General features: G+C 35.6%; 1 protein-coding gene across 2 annotated transcripts in view; it reads right to left on the reverse strand.

The window, feature by feature from the left end:
* ChAT (Choline acetyltransferase) overlaps positions 1 to 18338 on the reverse strand; it is a 76451-nt gene that overhangs the window by 38021 nt on the left and 20092 nt on the right. For both annotated transcript variants that reach the window (XM_031916050.2, XM_031916049.2), the window contains exons 2-3: positions 14183 to 14274; positions 1138 to 1329 (exon numbers count right to left, since the gene is read on the reverse strand). The gene's annotated coding sequence lies outside the window, so the exon portion shown is untranslated. The remainder of the gene's footprint in view (positions 1 to 1137; positions 1330 to 14182; positions 14275 to 18338) is intronic.

Here is an 18338-nt window from a genome sequence, read left to right on the forward strand (position 1 = left end):
ATACATGTGACTCAAACGTTCTGATTATATTTATAAAAAAAAAATTCAAATCTAATTACCTTTATTAAAAAAGTAATAATTTCAAAATTTTATTTATTTTCACTTAATCCAAAACTAGCGAATAAATATTAATATTAAAGTATTCGATTATCCAATTATTCAAATGTCCAATTCCGCGAATCTAAATTGGGGAAACGTATTCTCACGAGACTTACTACTATACTATAAACGGAAATGACGTTACATTCAGAAAGTTTTCTTTCTCGTTATCGTTTAGCTTTCGCGTTTCGTATTGCAAAATCTTTTACTTTCTGAATATTTAACGAGACAGCTTACATAAATTTCTCATCGTTTGAAAGTTTTTAAAAATGACAGAAATGACTATCTGACTACTCCATTTACATTCACAACTGTAAAATATATATAATATCCGCTAAATAAATGAGAAAGGATAATAAAAAATCGATATTCTTTTCGTGCAAAAAAAAAAAAAATAAAATAATTTATATCGTAGTAGTAAATGTTTAAAATCGTGATACAAAGATTATCAAGATATTCATTTTAATACTTAAATTCATTCATGCATCTCAATTAAAATTTAATATCCCATTTCTAATAAATCAAATCACTTAATAGATACAATGGATCTTTTATTCCTATCGATTGTCTTGATTAATGATGTAATACGACACACAGATTTATTATACGTCTTGAAAATATTAATTTTTTTTACTTGCAGGATATTATATACAGCATAACAATTTTCTTTCATTATATCTTTAGCCATTCATGTATAAATAACTTTATATAAAATTATATAAAATATTGTAATTTAAGTAACATATTCAAATTAAATAAAACTAATTAGAGTTTAATTAGTAAGTTAAATGATATTAAATGTGAGTGGTATTAATACACTTCGATTCATATAATTTAAATTAAATATCGCAACATTTTTCTTTAAATTTAAAAATTAAAAAAATTAAACATCACTCTAAAACTTAGCTAATCGTTATAAATGTAATATTACGATCTGTAAAACGGAATTGTTGTTACATTACATTAAAGATCGAATTTCAATAAAAGAATCGATTGAAGAAATTCGATTGAAAAAAAGAAAACGGAGAATTCACTCACCCAGTTGGTCGTCTTTTGTCGACGTTCCAAGAGTCGTTGCTGGAGCTTCGGCCCAGGTCCAGAAAGGAAGGCTTTCACCAGACTTCTGGTCTTGGGCAGATGATTGGGTGCGATTACCTCGACCTGGGCCAAGTATTTCTGCAAGGTTGATTCCAAATCCGGAACCGGAAGGCTCGGTAGAATGGCTTCCTTCTGTAAAGCGAAACGCGGGGAAATGGATGATTATCGGGATAAGAATCGCCGATTTCGAATAGATCGTTAATGCTAATTCGTGAGAAACGGGAAACGGAAGTGGAAGGAAGGAATGAATTTATTCTCCATAAAATCGTTCACAGATTCATTTTCACAGATTATGTTGTTCAACGATTTAATAAGGATCGATCAATTGCAGCGCTTTGACCGTGAATAGTTATCGTTAATGTTAAGAAGGTTCGATGAGCTAAAGGGCATCGTTTATCGTTCGTTATCAGAGTTTTTTAATTAAAAGAAAGTGCGATATATTTTTCTTTTGTTACATCTTGAATTAGAATCGATGGAAATTTAAACTTTAAACTTAAAGGAGAATATAGATTTTTATGTGAAAGATAATATTTTTATCCAAACCCTTTCGTTCTATTGTCTCATATTCATTAGATATGAAACGTTTCAAATTGCTTCGAATCTCATTCGTTCGTAAAATCTTGAAAGATTCGAAATGCTCGACAAGAATGAAAAGTAAAATGCAAGCAAGACAAGAGAAAAGACACTTTTTTTATTGCAAATTTATTGCAAACTTGTTAAAAATAATGAACTTAAAATAAATTACCTTAAAAACAATCCTCGATCAATGCTAAAACTCTGACTCTCGATCGATCGTTGAACAAGTTCAGGGGTGCGGTTCGTGCGCGGCTCGAGGAACACGTTGCCCTTTACGATGTCACGGCGATTGTAAAATAAAGAATCAATCGAGAAACGAAGCGTGTCTATGGGAGCAAGGGCCCTTAAGGCCGCCACGGTTCGTTGATCAGAATCCCCCCTTTTTACCGACCAAGCTAACAAGAGCGGAGCGGAGAGTCCAACTCGACCCTTTCTTCTTCGTTGCTTTCGTTCGAGATGTGTTTCCGGCAAGTGGAGTCGCAGAAAGAGAGAAAGAGAGAGAGAGAGAAAGCGAGATGGATTACTCGATCGTTTCGCACACTACTCTCGCCACGCTTGTCCGCGTATTTAGTTTCATTAACAAGCGTGGCTCGATTCGTACGCTCGTATGCTCTCAGGATGCTTAACGGCGAGGTTGTGGAATCAACACGCGTCGCTTCACTCGTGACCAACAACGAGGAAGCGGGATGTTGGTGATTTATGTGACAACCGACGCGGCGTGAGGAATGACACGCTTTCTACGCGACAAAGTGATGGCACACCCTGTGACTTTCTGTGTCGCTCTGACACTGATGGTATCTAAATATTGCATACATAGATACGCATGGAAAATATTTCCTTCTTCGATATATATTTAAAAACAAGATTTTTAATTATTATTGTTTAGATTTTTCTCCCCCCTATAAATTGTTTTGTTAGAAATTTTTAACTTACGATGTCATTTTATATGTATATATATATATATATATATAATATTTCTTAAATGTCATATTTTCCTTCGAATCACAACTTGCTTCTTTTTACAAGATTATCTCTCAATCCTTTAAGCCTAATCTTTATCTTTATTTCTCGTTGTTGTAACAAACTCATTTTTGTCAAAAAATTGAAAAGAAATCGATCTAGAAAACGCGAGATCCACTTCTCTCGATAATCGTTCGATAATCAGTGTCGCTTAAGAGGATCCCCGCTGGAATCTCGAGGAGAACGATTGAGTTTAACCGAGTTTATCGAACGAGATTCGGAAGAAGAAAGGTGCAAACTCGTATACGTTATTCCACGCACGAAAACGAATCAGGAGAATGCTCGTAACGAGTTCGATTATCTCGGTTGCCATGAGTCAGTTTCTGTCCCGGAACCTGGCCCCCTCCGTGTTGCGGCCCAGCCAGTTCGTTTCGTACACGGAACGTAACGGGTGTCCGGGTTCCCAGGAGGTTTTCCACCCCCTTTTCAAGCCTCATTGCTATGCACCGCTCGAAACTCTGCTAACGACCTTTGCACGCCCAACATCCACCCGACTTTTCGATCCGAAACAGCTTATCGAGGCCCCCCGGATTTGAAATATTCGATACCGAAGCCCCGGATTTCGAACGGGCTTATTTCGAAAATGGCTTGAATCTACGCAAAAAAGGAAAAGCGCAGGTAGAATTGTTTGGAAGTTATAAATAAACGTGACTTTTATTATCGTATTTGATTTGATTCGGCTTGGCTGATCTTGCGCAACTTCGTGCAACTTCGTCGGTTATAAATATCGATACAGAGTGTCTTCGAAATCGTGGTGCAAAAGACAAATCGAAAGAGAAGAAGGACATTTTTTCTTAAATACTTGGTGAAATACTTGGTTAAATGAATTATCGATTGTGAACAATGAAATTTTATCGCTTGCGTGTTTATTTTATAAACGAAATCGAACATTTACCATTTACCTGTAATTTATTCGTATTTAATTGGGAAACAGCTTCAATTTCGCTTGAAAATTATCCTTCGAACTGCATCACCGAAATTGTTTTCGCTTACTCGAATCCTCCTCCAATCTCTCTTTTCTCCTTCCTAATCTCATAAATCCTACGTTAATCTAACCTCGATTCAAAATTCCATCTCACGAATCTCATTTCTACATCGTCCACTTTGGTACACACCGAGCCAAACGTTTTTCCTTTCTCTATCCAATCGTTTACAGTCGCGGCCTCGAAACCGTCGTTTTCAACGAGATGAGATCATTTGATTAAAATTCTCGCACGGCAATTATAACACGATACAACACGGAAACAACACGCGAGGAGTTTCGACGACGAGGATGCCTGAATGGCCTCGATCAAGCGGACCTCGTTTGCTCGATTCGATAATAATCAATCGGATGCGCCTTTCATTCGAACGCACTGAATTCGAAATAATTACCCTTCCTTTCCAACCAACGAATATAACATCCAGTTCCAATTTCTCGCTTTTTCTCTCTCACCCTCGGTCTCTGGTTGCAACACATAGCATCCCGTAAACGTGATCACACGTTCCCTCTCGCACGAGACTGGTCGCTAATTGCGAAAACAAGCCGTATCGTCCTCGTGTCCAGCCATACATATATATATATATACTCGATAAGAAGGAACGACGAAGTTTTACGATCGTTCAATTAACGAAAACTCGCTCGTGTTTCGTATAATAATATAACAAGTGAAAACGTATATTTTATTCAAAATGAAATTTTCATAAACACGATTGAAACAAGAATGGAGTAAAAAGTTTATATACGTCTGCAGTGTAATTAATCAACGAAAAAGAAATAACGTATCTTTACTTTTCTAAAGTTAATCCCCAAAGGAACGTACGAACACGCAACACGTGTGAACAGAGCGCAAAGGCTCGAGCGAGGACTCCGCGCGCACTTCCTCCGAGCGGAAATTTTACGTACGCTCAATTTCCTCGCTTTCCTTCCCTCCACGCTGCGGACGCGCGCCGGATAATACGTATCCATCACCTCGAGATCCCACCGATTCCCCGCGGACCTCTATTCTATGCAAACAGGCCAGGAGCGCAAAGGAGAGCCGACCAACAAGATCAAACGCGGTGAAATGGCGAAGGGAGGTAATTTTTTTCCAGCTTAACTTGATTGAAATTCGTGGAGAAAAAAATTCAGCATATATTTCTCTGTAAATTTGTTTAAAAATAGGAGACGTGGATAAAAAAATAGAAAAAAATCTGAGAATCTAGGAGGGAATGAAGGAGAGGGATGAAGGAATAATGGGATGGAAAAGATGAGGGGAGGGGAGGGGAGTGAAAAATAATTATGGGAGGGAAAAAAGCGAAGGAGCAAGGGTGGAGGAAAGGGGAGTGCAGCGGGTATAAAGGAAGCCTAAGGGGGTTGTTCCTGGCCTGTGAGTGGCGAGGGGGGTCCGTGGGTGTTACTAATTGGAGGGGTGCCGAGGGAGAAACCTTGTTATCTCTTAATTGCTACGACCCTCCGCACTGTTTTGCATCGATAAGAAGTACCAGCCACTCCCTCCCCCCTCAACTTTTGTTTCATCTGACTCTGTACCTGGCGGCAATCATCGATCGATGCAAATTGCTCGTTGTATTCAAAATTGCGGCCACCCTTCCCGCCATATTTATATATCCGTGCGATCGAACGACTCCTTCTTTTCTTCTCGAATCTTTATCTATCGAATATTAACAATCCCGCGAATCAATCACACGTGTATTACTGTAATTGAAATTGAAATCATTAAATTTTCGATAAATTCACTCGTGCGATTAATTAATTTGAACGAATTGTAATTAAAAAGAAAATTAATCCATCCAAATTGTCGCCCCTTCAAATTATTCGTTTTCCACGTATTATTTCATCGTACATTCATCTAATAAATATGCACGTATATATTTATGTTTCTATAGAAATTGAAAAACAGTGTGAAAATGTACGCGCGTGAAATGTTTGAATCGTACAAGATGAATTGTAAGAGATGCGAGAATGAGAAAGCGTTGACAAGAAGAAAAAGGACGGAGCGTTCAATTTCTTTCGATGGCTAATCGGTTTGGGTCTTTGATATAATCGCGCCTGTCCTCTGGGAGCTTTATATCTCGCGCTTTAATAAAGTCTTACTTTGGTGCCGAGGAACCAAACCGAGGTGGAGAGGGGGCGAGGGATAAATAAGTTTTTCCCGGTGTTTTTGAAAAGATAAAGGGAGTTGATTCTTGAGCAGCTGTGAAAACTCGCAGCAAATTTCATCGTTATGGAACGACGATCAAAGCGCTTTTTTACTTAAGAGAATTCTTCTTTGTCTCGAATATATGCATCTTTCCTTTTTTTTTTCTTTATCCCTAATTTCTCTTCTTTTCCTTTCGTATTCATTTTTTCTCCTCGTCTCGCCCTGATCAGCTGATCACCAAGATTTTTCAACTCGAGGAATTTCAAAAATTTCGAAATACACCAATATTTTAATCCTCGAGACAAGACAAGATATTCCTTAGAATTAAGATCTCTAATTACTAATAATTTCTTCTGCAATTTTGCAAAAAATTAAATTGCACGTGTGTATATACACGAGAGCGTTAATAAATATTCGTATTTGAAGATTCGATTCCTAAACAAAAGAAAGCTTGTTTCATTTGAGTCGTAAGCAATTTAAATCCTCGTCGTAGTTTTCTAATTCATTAGCGGCAAATAAATTCTACGGTTCCGTGTATAAAACGTTGTACGGTTGAAAATAACTCCGTTCTTCACCAGCGGATGGTGAAATCCTCGAGGCGAAGGAAGGGTCGGTATTTTCAGCGGAACGCAAACACCGGCAAACCGAACAAATTGGCAAACAGTCGGCGATGTGCAACCGTGCGAAGCAATTACGGATTTTGCGTGAACGACGTGCGTGCAAACTCTTTATACCCGCGCGAAAAGGGCCGACAGAATTTTCCCCGAATACTCCACGATTACAATGGCGTAATCTGGTGACTTTAATTTAATCGATAAAAATTTTTCGATTATTGATTTAAGAAGAGATCTGGAAAAATTTGATTGATGATGATATAATAATAATAGGATACGGAAGAAAAGGAAAGAAAAGGAAAGAATTAATCGAAGAATTAATTATTTAAATGAAAAAGGGGTTACGATTTAAATTTTCATTGGATGAACGAAACTGTATTGTGTTTTTGATCGTGATGTAACAAAAGAGATCTAAGAAAATTGGAAATTGTAGATCAATATACGTGATTATTAAAGAAATGAGATAAAATGTGGTCTTTTGTTTGATTAAAACTTTACTTTAGTTTTTCAAACTTTATTAACTTTTGCAAAAGTTACAGTTTTACGTTATTAAAACTTCTTCATTAATACTTTATCCCTTTCGGAACGTCTCGAATGTCCCCTTGTTCGATTTAATTTAGAAAAAGTTGGTAAAATATTTAAAAAGTTTATACAATAATATTTCCACTTAGAATATATATATTCTCTTGTCCATTACAAAAATTGCAATTAAACGAGTCTAAATGCTTCCAAGATGTTTGATAAGAAACACGCATGAAAATTTTAAATTTAAAAAACTGACTTAAAACTCCATCCATATAAAGGAAATAAAAAGTACAAAGAGAGATTGTTATTTTTGAGGAGTTAATTAAAAAGAAAGAAAAGAATTATAATTTTTGACTAATGTGCGCTATTGCACAGAGGATAAGCTGCTAATATACACATAATAGTATCATAAAATATATGTATATCACATAGCGTCTAATTGGCGTAATGGCATAATCTGCAAAGATCTACACTTATATTAATTTTAATCAAGTGTTGTATATTGTTACATCGCGATCACGGTTGCCTACGCCACTGGCCGAACGAGCGAACGGTAATTGGAGAGCGCGAGCCGGTAGGGGATTATGCTCGCGTTTCTAATGAGACGACCGAGAACTTGACCCCTGCACAACTATGCCTCGCCCCCCTCTCCAAATTATTTTCGCTATTTTGCGTCCCAGATCGATGATACAAATCTTTCTCTCACGCTTCAACCTTTCCTCATCCGTACTTCCTCTTTAACGCGTACAAAGAAATTTATACTTTACACGATGATAACGTAAAGACAGAGATTCAAAAAAATTCAAAGAAGATAAAACCAGACAGAATTAAAGACAAATATGAGTTTGAATAACGTTATCTATATTATATAAAATACCGCATAAAATACCAACTTTGCTTATTTTCAACTTGGACCGATTCGTGGTGTAAAGAGAGAAATCTAAGAAATAGAGAGAGAGAGAGATAATCACTCTGTGTGATTCTGACGTTCGCTTCCGTGCAATATTCCTTCGGCGATGGAGCATCCGGCCTCTATCAACGCGGAAACATAAATTTCCGCGCGGTTTAACCGCGCGGCGCGGGAAAAGTAATTTGTCCAACAATTAAGGAAGAATGGCGAGAGTCGAAAAGAGTCGAAGAAAGCTACTAAATAATGCGGGGAGCCTCCCTTCAATTATCCCCGAGCGTGAGTTTTTATGGCGCGCGGCTCCCGCCATTAGGAACCCGATATCGACGAGGGAACCTTTTCGCCTTTGATAGTTCATTTCGCTCGTTCACGACGATGTTGCTTAACGATCTTCGCCTTTCGATAGATTTTAGAATCATCGAGGAAGGTCAATATCTTTTTATCGAGCGTGATCGAACTTATTCAAAGTTATCATATAACTTATCTTTACTTATCTTTTCCTAAAATATGGATACAATATATTTTTCAGTATTTACTTTTTTTTTTCTTTCCAAGAAATATTTGTACTTTGTCTTGCCTATCGACGATAGGAATAAGTATACAAGAACTGTCGGTAGGTTTAGTGTTAATATATAATATTATATCTTTCTCATCTATCACTGGAAAACAATTCATTTCATCAGATATCTTGAATAAAATGTTTCGAATATATATAAAGTATCCGACACGCGTTGTTTGCAGTAAAAAAAGAAAAGAGGCATATATCAATAAATAAGCCGTGAACTACTCCAAAACTTGAATAAAAATGGATGAACGAACGGATGAAAGAAAGAATATATCATTTGGCGTTTGATGCTCATCGGGAAATGGACAATCCAACCATTCATGAAAACACGTGTGTGTACGCGTTGTTGTGTTTGCGTACGTCCTCCGGGGCAACTTCAGAAGTTTACACTTAATCACGAAATGGACTTGGATTGGAAATGGCAAACTCTCTCCACCCCGAGCGTCGCTCAAACTTTAGTTAGCGACACTCGGCTCGCTTTGAAGTTGAACGAGCTCCCCATTCCCATCCTTGATCATGCTTATTAACGAGAATGCTTCGATTCTTCCGGTTTTGGTTCCGAGAGACAAAAACGGGCGGGCACCGTTTCGGTTTCACTCTGTGTAAGCAAGACTGTTTGAATAATTGGAAGGGTTTAATTACTTTAATTGAAGTCGATTACGAGCGATAATTCGAATATGTATAACGAAGGCTGGTTCCTGTGGATGATATTTAGAAGAATGTGTGTAGAAGGTGTTTAAACAGGAGTTGGATAATCTGATTTGGAGTGGAAAGAAGGTGTATTGATATTGTCTCCCTTTTTTGATATTTGTATCTATGAAGATATCAAACGAATTTTCGATGTTACGAGTATGACGTTGAAAAGAATTGCAGAATCAACACTGTAGAACACTTTGGATAAAAATTTCATTGATGTCAATCACACGACGATTCGCGTGTCCAGGGATCCAGAACTTAAAATAGTAGAAATTTCTATAATTGGTTAGACTCGTGACCGAATTTCGTGAAAGTTTTCTTTAGAATCCAATTTATAGTTGATTACAAAGAAAATTAGAAAATTACACTCCGTGCAAACTTTCCAAAGTTGTTATCTTATTCGGCATAAATTTCGTACCATTTGACCAACTATAATGATTCACGATTGGGGGGATATCCGGGACTCTTTTTTAAGGGTAACTTGCCACATTAATACTCTACATCAAGAATGAAACACGATATTATAAAGTACTAAAGAAGAAAATAAAATAATATGATCCTTCGTGAGGAATAAATACACACAATTATTTTCCAATCTTATATAAATCTAAAAATTGAATTTGACACAACAAAAATCTTACGATATTTTAAAATCCATTTCAATTTTTCTTCAACGAAGAATACTCGATCCCAATTTTGAACAAGCACAAATGCAAACAGGAGACTAATTTCATAACTTCATATCCCCAACAAATGGAGATTAATGTTTAAACTACCACCCCTTAAACTGTAATACAATCTTTATCTCCAAAGATAAATGGAAAGTAGGTAGAAAATGAACGTATCTACTTAATCGACGGACAATTTTTTCCTTTTCCTTGCCGATCATTATCTGTATGTAAAAGGAGCGAGTCATCGAGGATGTAATAATGAATACAGTGTATCGGTGATGATAGAGTGGACGGACAGATGGCACGTGACTCACGCGTGAATATACACCCCGTGATTCGTAAATAAATTAGCCTCTATCGGATCACGAGATAACGCGTTATTTATGGTGGAACCGTGACGGTGCACCCTTAGGAAAAAGTGGTGGGCCGCAGGTAAAGCTGATCAAGCTTGGCTAGCTTAATGCAATAGAAGGGATCGAGTCTGGATCCTGGGGGTGCATTCAGGTAGAATAAGTGGACTTTGCGGTTCGGCTTTCAACCAGCGCCCCTTCTTCCGCTTCCTTCCGCTGTCATGATTTTTTTTTTTTTTTTTTCTATTGAAACAATTGATCCAAAGAGACGATTCTTTTTTTTTTTTTTTTCGTTGAAACAATCGAAATGTATGAATTTATTATAAAAAGAGTGGAAGCGATATTTTTTATTTGGACAATCGGAGGGATTTTATGGAGGGATGTCTATCGAGGATATTTTTTTTTTTTTTTTGTGATTTTTAATCGTATTAACACGGAAACAATTTGGAAGATTATTTGGAATTTTTGAAAATTAATAAAGAAGATAGTATATCTAAAAAGGTGTTTGAAATTTTTTAAAGTTAGTAAAAGTTTTGAAAAAATATTTTTAACGTATAATGCTATTTGGAGTTTTTGAAAAGGGATGGATTTGCATAAATATTTTTAGAATATGAAAGCACAATATTACAATGGAATATTTTAATTTTGATTACAAAGTCAAATTGCAAAGTGCTTTATAAAATTTATTTTAAGGATGGAAAATATTTAAAACTTCTTTAGATTCATAATAAATAAGAAAAAAAAATAAATTATTTCTATTATCATATCATAAAATTATATTTCTTTTAAATGATATATTATATTGGAAGATTCTGTAAAATTGGGATCAACCTGCCTCATTTTCTTATTAATCTTGCAGGAATCAAAAAAACAGACAACAAAACAAAAATTTCAATTTAGACGTCAGATTCGAAACTGAAATTAGATGATCGTCTTTTTCAATGAATGAAACAAAGTGGACGAATAGTGGACAGAGGCAGGGTGATAAAAAGGGACGGGAATATACGAGTTACAGAGGTAGAAACTGGATAGAATACGTGACTGTAGGGGCCTCTGGTATCGATCTGCAAACCAGGTGCACCACGCCCAGCTATTAATTAATAACTGTTCAAACGACCATGACGAAACTTTTGGCAAAAATGGGTGCCACGATTCTTTTTTCGAGAAAAAAAAGACCATTCGGAACGAGAACGATATCGAATCAAATCTTGCATCTAATTCGATCGTTGGTAATCACTTAAAATCTTTGTTTGCAATGAAAGTAACATTTTGTATAAATAGAAATAAAACTCGAAGAAGAAAATAATTTGAAATGATTTAAAATATTCTCATAAAAGGATATTTTACCTATTTTAAAAATTAATAAATTTCTCTAAATCTTCTTATACATTTTTCGTGGCGTGAAAAGTAATTGTTATAATTATTTTATTACATCGAATTAAAATTGAATAGCTCGATTAATTTAATCGAGAAAGAGACAACTTCGTTTCAACTTCATTTCTCTCACAATTAACAATGGACAATTAGTCAAGCATTAACATCAGTGTCGGGATATCTTTTTGAATTTAATTGCTCGTTTAGATTTATCGAAGTCGTAAATTGTCCACATTCTTCGTAACGCCGATCGAAATGGAACACACAAATGGATATATTCCTTCGCGAATCTCGTAAAATTACCAACGAAATTACCAACCATCGAACAATATGAATTGGCAAAAGCAAAGTTTGTAACGAATTGTTACAAAACGTTTACGTAATTCAAGTAATTGTTACGCTCGATAATTATTCAGTTTAATGTGTGTGTACTTGTACTCGTAACCACTTTATATCGATGGGTCGTAATCGCGGATCGGATCGATTTATCACACTGCGGTAACAACAATGCCCCTTTTTGCACGAGAGAGACTTAACACGTGAAGAGTGACGTCAATGCCTGAGCATGATTAATTAAAAATGTAGTTCGAACGCCGTGACCTTCGACCTATCCTTTCAATTTTTATTAGACCGATAATTATTCAGTCTATTCCGTATCGGTCTTCGTAGACTCTTTTTTAATTCTTCTTCTTTTCTTTTTTTTTTAAATTTCCCTCGTATTATATTTTCGTCGTATGGAAATGGAAGATGGAATAAAGTTTCATTTCCATTATTATCATTATTATATCTTTTCCTTCTTTAATTTGTTGGATAAGCGACGTGGGACTTGAGATTAATTTGCTATGAAATTTCTTTTGGAGGATTCGGTTTTTGAAGAATTTTTAACATTGTTCCGTCTGATAAAAATGAGATGGAATATTTCGTTAAATTTTAATTTTGTGGATATATTTAAAAAAAGAAAATAAAGAAAAATCTTTCTTTAATGCTATAATATAATAGTGTGCAACAATAGTAATAATATATATGGTAACGTTAAAGAGAAATTTTATATTCCTCTTTTTATTTTTACATAAAAGAGAATGTTTTTAATATTTTATATTCGCATATTTTGAAATTTTAATTCCACGAACGAGTAATATATATATATATATATATATACACATAGATTAAAATTTGTATTATCCCATTTTATTTTTATTTCGTAGAAAGATTATATGAAAGTAATAAATATAGGTTTTATAAAATTTTTGAAAAGAGGAAATATGATACGAAGAAAAGAATAAAACTTTTTTTTAATAAAATGTGATATAAAAAATTTCTTACCACAAATATTTTTATTATAACATTTTAAAATTTCTTTAATTAAAAAGTTTCTTTGCAAAATGCAAATGTTTTCTATACACACACTATAAAATTATTTACAGAATAATGCAATGTTTCCTCCATATTCATCATGGATATTGATATTAATCTATTTACTCCTTTATTTTATCCTCGACTCACGACACTATACAACATAGATTGATAGGGAAAATATGTCTGATATTTAGCTGACCAACATCATTTTATCATTTTCAAACATTACGTCAAACTATTGTAGAGATGATGAAAAGCTACAGAAAATTCATTTAACAAGAATATCATTAGATACAATGATTCGTTTTGATACTTGCGAATCAAGTATATTATACAATTTTAGACTTAATTTCCAGATTGTATTATTAAAATAAAGTATATTTGTTCAAACGATGCATTGAACGCTGTTTGTCTAGAATCGCAGCGTTCACAAACTTATTGTGAACAAACAATTTCTGTTGTAAAAAAAAAAAAAAAAAAAAAAGGAAAAATTACATCTGTCGCGGCGTTTAACGTGAAAACGGTTATGAAATTCGAAGGGCGGGAAGAAGGAATTGTAGGAATATCGTGGACCCGTTGATCTCCCTACGATAAATATTATCCACCCTCGCGTCGCGTTGGTAACGAGAGATCGTATCTGACGGCGTTGCGTGTCATTTGCATATTTCAGCCGGAGGCGTCGGGTAGATCCTTGCTTTCGGCAATCTGAAATGCGCGAGGGTGGCGGCCGCGGTTCGATTTACATTTCGGTATCGGTGCCCCTCCCCTTTACCCTCAGGTGGCTAACGCGACACTAGGAAAGTGACAGGGAGTAAACAGCTTTCGCGATGCCTGTGTTTCAATTATTATATGTTTCGAAATTTTAAAGAGTTAATTAATGGGGGGGAAACGCGTCGATCGTCCCCCTTTGAAACGGAACAATTATTTTAAAATTGGAGATTTTATTTTTAAAGGAGGATAATAAAGAAGTAGAGTAGAAAATTTGTAATTTATTCGCGCAACGATGCGTTGAGATTAATTAAGTTTAATTAAAGCTTCGTTGAAAAATTGAGGGTTTATTTATTTTTTTTTTATTATTCAAAGATCGTAGCAATTTTCGTATCCTTTTCTTTGCCTGAATTGTTTGATCAAGTAACTTTATCGACGTAAGTATTAAACCTTGCCCTTCTCTACGAGTTTTCCTACAAAGGATAAACAATCGCGATGACTTACCCTGGCAGGACATGGCGAACTGTCCCTGGAGAGACTGCCGAGAGTCACCAATAAACGACGCGAGGCCCCCAGCACCGAGTCCCGCCATCCCTCTGTGAAAATAAAGAGAAGAGAATCTTGTTATTCATTGCAAATATATATTCTTTTTTAGAATTTATGCGCAACCAGATTCAGTGAGTGAAAATCGAAAATAGGTATCGATTAAAAAATAAGATAAAATGTTATTTTACAATTACACAATTTGACAAATGTATTATTGCATTCTATATTTCTTTTTCAATAATAAAAATTGCATCAACAGATATATATACATCCGTGTGATAGTTGTCTGTATCTGTATGACTGATAAATGAGCCTCAATTCTCCAACTCTTTCGAGTCCACCTTATTCTCTAGAATATCCTCCTAAAAGGCGTTCCACAAATATATTTATCCCCTGTGTGTAGAAAATATTAACACTTAAACTACCAATTGCACGATATAGCAAATAAAAATTAAACGGAATTGCAATATACGTTTTCATTTATTTACTAGAAAGCACAATATACGAGATATATTAAAATTTAAACTAACAATTTCATAATATATAGTAATGGCAAAACACATGAGATTACAGTACGTTTATATAGAAACACAAGTACAATAGAGATACATGATAGTGGAACTTTCGTGTAGTTGGAATTTCTTCTAACATTGTTTTATCCGAAACGATACGTTTTATCTCGCTTCGAGTATTTAGCATCACGTGGCGTAATGCGAATAAGAGAGGAGAATACAAGACGAGGGGGGAACGGTGACAGGGTAAGCCACAGGGGAGTTTCATATTGCTGGATTAAGCGTTCAACTTCCACCTTCGACTACGATTCTGTCTTTCCTTGGTCGGTGTCTTAAGCCTGCTAAGTTATGGCCACGACTTTCATTAAACGGTTAGATGACGGATCGCTTTGTCTCGTTTAGATTACGGTCGGCGGTGAAAACGGATTTAATCAGGGAATATCCAATATTCGACCATTCTAGCTGGTATTTGGCTTCAATACGAAACGTACTTCATCGATCCATGATTTCTTTAAAGATTGGATAATAATTGATACTTTATTTATTTATTTTTTTTTTGCTTTCGTTATTTACTATTTATAGTATATAGTGTACAGTAGTAAAAATAGTAGTAGTATTTTTTTATTGATTATAGAATATCTCCTTCTTATCTTTATTTATGTTGCGCAAAACTTTATGGTTTTACGAAAAAGAAAGAGGCTCAAAATTCTATCAATTGCTATATCTCGTTACATCTCTACTGCTACAACTTTCAACTGCTACTAAAAATGATACCATTTACACGCGAAAACGAAGGTAGAATTTCACAAAATTTAACTCGAGACGCTCTCTACAACAAGTTATCCTCAGTGCAGAAAGGAAAAGAAACTCGGTTGGAAAAATCCAACTCGATGAAATTTACTTTGTTTGTACACGCAATCGTAGGCATATACAATGATAAAGTTAGGGAGGATGGAAAAGATGGAGCGAGAGATATATGGTTGGAACGTGGCCACAACGCGGCCTCCGGATTAATAAATCTCAATTACGCGAGTTAATACCGGGGAGGGGCGATTCTGTTCCCCAGGCAAGGAACCGGATACGAGAGTGAACGCATTTCTACATTGAGCATTGTCGTTGGAACAATGACGGAACCGCCTTCGCTTGTGTAAAGTGCGCCGCGACGCTTCGTTGAAATTTATCGCCCTTTACTCGATCGACCCTTTTTCCTGTTAATGCCCTTTATTATCACGACGATGAACACGAAAAACCGATTACACATATTTCCCTTGTTTAAAAACTTCTATTTATATTGATTTCTTTTTTTTTTTTTTTTTTGGAATTTTATTCTCGTTTTCTTACGCGAATGTGTTTCGTGTTCGATTTGTATATTTGAAATTTAATGCGATTTATACAAAAGTTTGTTTTTATTTGTTACGATTTTTATTTAGTTTACGTTCGCGTGAAAAATTAGGGAGGCATTGATGTTTGATATTTATTCTTTTATGCGGAAGTAAATCGTTTGTTATCTGAAAATTAAATTATAATGAAATTGAATATTTTGTAATAAATATTTACGATCAATTTCAACAATGGCTCATAATCCATTGTTCACGATAAATTCGTTTATAAAGCGTTCGTAAAATGCTTCGTTATTTCTCATTTGCTACAATTATGACGTGAAAATCGTAATTACAAAGGAAACGTGTTTAAATGTAGGAATATCTAAAAAAATATTACATATTAAAATTTCAAATTCACTGTTTATACTCGCTCTACGATTAAAAAAATGCAATTGCAGTAGATGAACGATCATTTGTGAAAAATTTGTAGGAAAGTATTTTCACGTCGAAATTCTTTTTTCAAATAGAGAAAAACGGGAAAATATTTCAATCGAAAAGTTTTCGTACTATGCTAATCCTATTCCGTGCGCACACGTGAAGCAAACGTCTAGCGCGCAAACATCGCGGAATATAAATGCGTGCTCCCGTTTGCACGTCGAATTAAACCGAAATAAATCATAAATATTAAACGAGGCTTTCAGTCGCGGGATTACGAAGGGTGCACCCGTCCCCACGCAGCATCCCCTGCTCCTCCGCTCCCTCGTTTCCTCCATGCAGCCGGAAATTGCGCAAGTCCTTTCCTTCCTTCCTTCCTTCCTTCCTTCCTTCCTCTTTCACAGACCGGACGATTTCAATGACAATGAAACCCGATAAAGGCGCAACTCTCTCACTTTGCGTTAGACCACTGACCACTGGACGAGGCGATCTTAAGATCAAGTGGCGCCACCAGTCACGCTTAAAGCCAGAACACCCTTGGTTAACCTCAAAATTTCTTCTCGAATGTCTTTCGGTCGCATAATTGGGAATGAAAAATGTATTTTCTATCATTATCTATTACAAATGTTCAGGAAGAATCATTTGTAAATTTCTTTATATTTTCTTTTATATATTCTGTCAAAAAAGAATAATTTCCAATCGAAGTTATGCACGAAGTTATATCTCCTTTTAAGAGACACTTTTGCGACTGACTATTCCAAGAATCTATTTTCAACCTTGTATTGTTGCTGCAAATGAGAGACACGTATTCAAAATATTACTTACAATGGATAGAGATGAAACGAGAATTAATTTTCGCTTTCCATCAAGCTTGTCTCATTGTTTCGAACAATCGAATTTTGATCGATCCCCCGAAATTATTTAATTGATCGAGCGCTTTTTATCTTTGCCATGTTCGAGTTTGACGAAAAATAATTCATTGGTGCAAATTGGTGCGTGCACGTCAAGGGCAGACTCGTAACGAGTAAGTTAAACAGCGCTTGACAAACGGTGGATAACTGGGTGCAAATTACGAAATCACGACTTTCTAAACACGTGACGAGGTGCACCGGCAAATTGAGGGAACGTTCAGGGAATTAATTTTCGATGCAAAGTTTAATTACTCTACGAGGAGTAGAAATTTGCGATAAACGTTAGTCATAAATTTTTGTACCGTTTATGAACAAAGTTCGATTGACATATATTTCCGCTTGAGTTCGGATTTATTTGAGATTCTTTTGATATTATCAACAAATCTCGTCGAGTTAAAAAAATTCTTGAAAGTCTTACTTTCATTTCGAATCGTTCGCATATTTTAACTTGTTTTGAAATTTCATTGTAAATTTTTCTTTTTTCTCGTTCAATCGAGAGAAACACCATTATGTTCATTAAAGTTAATTAATCAAGTTTTCCACGAAAACTCAACATTACGCAAAATAAATCCCTGCAACGAAATTATATTTTCCTTTTCGTTTTAATATCTATCTAAATCTTCATCTCAACATTCTCTTCCCTCGAAGAGAAGAGAAAGAAGAATAATTTCGCACCTGGAAGCAAAAAGCGCAGCGGCAAGGGGCTTTCTTTCACGAAGGAAAGCTACCCGCAACCCCGAGCTCGAGATCTGTCTCGTGGAGAGATTTCCACGAGAGAATGGTAAGAAGAAAATCAATGGTCGTTCAAGCCTCGTATCCTCGTCCGCCTCTTCCCGGAACGAAATGGCTTGATTAACCGACGACGCGCCAGTCGTTACTGCGACCACCCTGCTGGTCCACTATTGCCTTGCAGGGGTGGTCGTCGATGCTTTTG

The sequence above is a fragment of the Apis florea genome, unplaced genomic scaffold (assembly GCF_048593485.1).
Source record: "Apis florea isolate Af1SG1 unplaced genomic scaffold, ASM4859348v1 contig_3170_pilon, whole genome shotgun sequence".
NCBI lineage: Eukaryota > Metazoa > Arthropoda > Insecta > Hymenoptera > Apidae > Apis > Apis florea.